We start from the raw sequence: 3,019 nt of genomic DNA, 5'->3' as shown, positions 1-3,019 counted from the left end.
GGCTGTCCGCGACTGCTTATTCTTGTATTCGCAGTTAACCTCAGGGGTGTTTAACCTCAGGGGCCTTTCCTCTATCCGCAACCTGAGGACGCGCTACGTAGTAGTTTAATTAATAGTCACATAATTTTTATAGACATTAAAACATACCTGGTAGCTGCAGAATTATAATATTCAAACAAACCGAGTAATCCAGCTGCCACTAACAATTCTATATGCACTAATAGGTCCCCGAGATTACTCTTTTTTTAAATGTCAAAAAGGGCTCCTGTTTACGAATATCTTAGGTAGGATTTCGAAATATGGTTCAATTTTGGTCTAAACAATTTTTTTCAAACAATTTCATTATTCATTGACAAAAGAATTGATAAAATCATTTTTAACATAGCTAAGTAAAAATAAACCTTTTTTCCAGCTTGCACTTTTTTGTACGAAAAACCGTTTGCAATGTACGGCGTTATAAACAAATTATTTCTTAACAAAATTACCATATTTTGACAGTGTTACCTCAGAGTTTATGATTCTGTAAAATTAAAAACTTGTACACTGTCTATATCGATGATAGAGCTATTAAAAGGAAAAAGAAATATTCCAATCGGATAAGAACTTCTTCCCTTAAATTGTTAATAAAAAGTTGTTACTTTTAAGAGAAAACTATTTAGACTTTTCATTTATTATGAAACAATCATCCAGATCAACTAGTGTCATAATGTTAATTCAAATTGTTGCGAAAGCTTTATCTAGCATCATTAACATAATTTGTTGTTGATAATTTATTTTGCTAAATTGTTTATAAAAAATTGATGTAAATAATTACTCTTAATCACCAGAATTGACTACATTTTTTTTTTTTTTTATAAATTCTTGACACATGATTAAACGTTTCACTATCTTTAAATTTTCTCTTACGTAAAAGTAAAAAGTTTAATCATGTGTCAAGGATTAATAAAAAAATTGAAGTCAATTCTGGCAATTGAGGGTCATTATTTATATCAATTGTTATAAACAATGCAGCAAAAGAAATGATGAACAACAAATTATGTTAATAATGTTAAATAAAGTTTTCGCAACAATTTGAAGCAACATTATGACAATGGTTGATCTGGATGATTGTTTATTAATAAATTAAGTGTCTGAACAAATTCCTCTTCATAATAACAACTATTTGACAGCAATTTACGGAGAGAAGTTTTTATTAAATCGGAAGATTTATTTTTCCTTTTAAGAGATCTATGCTTGATATAAACAGTGTACAAGTTAAAAAAAATAATTTAATTATAGATTTCGAGGTAACACTGTGCAAATATGGCCATTTTGTTAAAAAATCATTTGTTTATAACGCTGTACATTGCAAACGGTTTCTCGTACGAAAAAAGTGCAAGATGCAAAAAAGTTTTATTTTTATTCAGCCATTTTAAAAATGATTTTATGAATTTTTTTATCAATAAATAATGACATTGTTTAAAAAATTGTTTAAACAAAAATTAACGTACATTCGGAAAATCTACCCAAGATATTCGTAATCAGAGGCCTTTTTTTGACAAAAAAAGAGTAATCTCGGGGACCTACATATTAGTGCATACAGAAGTGTTAGTGGATACCAGATTAGAGCCAGTACATTGTTTATTGTGTAGTAAGTTCGTTAAGTTTATGAATTTGGAATTGACTGCGTGTTGTTTGTAACCTCGGTTTATTATTTCGATGTTTTTCTTTAGCGAATATAACATTCAAATCCCGAGTTAAGCACCGTTTCGGGCATTGCTTGCCTTGGCATTCAACATAACTCGAGATAATCCAAACGTGAACAGAAAGGGCCGCTTGCATTTTCAACCAAGAAGATAGTATTTCTTACCTCCATCCAGAAATGGAGTTTCAACAAAATGCATACATTTTTAAACATCAGATTTGAATTTTGAAACCAGGAAGATCGATTTTCCTTTAAAAAATACGAATTTTTAACAAATTACATTAACTTTAAACGAATTAGTTTAATTTTTAAATTGAAAAAATTATATTTAACTTGAACTAAAATAGTAAGATTTTAAGGTGGAAAATTACTTTTAATTCAAAAAAGAAACTTTCAAAAAATACATACACTTGAACAAAAAAGACTAAGAAAATATATAAATAAAAAAATGAGTTTTTAACAAACTTGTTTATGTTTGAACCAAATTGTTAAATAATATCCATACAAAAATAGAGAAGTTCAATAAAAAATATAATAATTGATATTCTAAGAAAAAATATTGTAACTTTAAATGAAAAGCAATTTAATGTAACCAAAAATATTAGTTTTTAACAAAATAGTTGAATCCTACACCGAAATAGATTAATTTTTAACCAAAAAGTTATATTCTTTACCAAAAAGATGATCTTTCAACCAAGGAGTTGCACGTTCTTTCAATTCTTTGTTCTTCTAAATATGAACATTGTATTAAAAAAATATGAATACAGTGGAATTTATCGCCTCATTATATTTAATTTGGAAAGTTCTTTTGAGTCATTGTGAACCCATCAATCTCTTTTCACATAAATTCGTTGAAAAAAATTCACAATCGCCCGCACCGAAAAAATTCTCGAAGCGCCCTTGTTGAAATGTAAAGTGAATGCTAAGGTTCCTTAGCAGGGAACTGTTTAAAGTGAACGACATTGTAGTTTTAGACAGATGTGAATTTGAAGCTTTTGCAGTTAATATAAAAAAATGTGCCAGCATCGCTTGTTCTTGCTCGATAATGTATTTATCCCAAATTAGTGCGTAAGCCTTTTAAAATTAAACGCAGAAGCATCGATAACTAGCATTTGGTGACTGTAAATACTCTTTGTTAAAGCGCCTCTGGCTTTAAAGAACCCATTCTCATCACGTATTTTATGATTCGCACTTAATTTCATTGCCAATGCGAACTTTTCTACAATATTTTTAACTCTGTTATATCAAATATATACTATATTTATTTCTGTACCTCGGTCTGGTGCTGTTTATTCAGATATTACAAAATGAAGTGAAAATCTGATTTTTAATGTT

The sequence above is a fragment of the Belonocnema kinseyi genome, chromosome 5 (genome assembly GCF_010883055.1).
Source record: "Belonocnema kinseyi isolate 2016_QV_RU_SX_M_011 chromosome 5, B_treatae_v1, whole genome shotgun sequence".
Taxonomy (NCBI): domain Eukaryota; kingdom Metazoa; phylum Arthropoda; class Insecta; order Hymenoptera; family Cynipidae; genus Belonocnema; species Belonocnema kinseyi.
Note: the sequence above shows the minus strand (reverse complement) of the source record.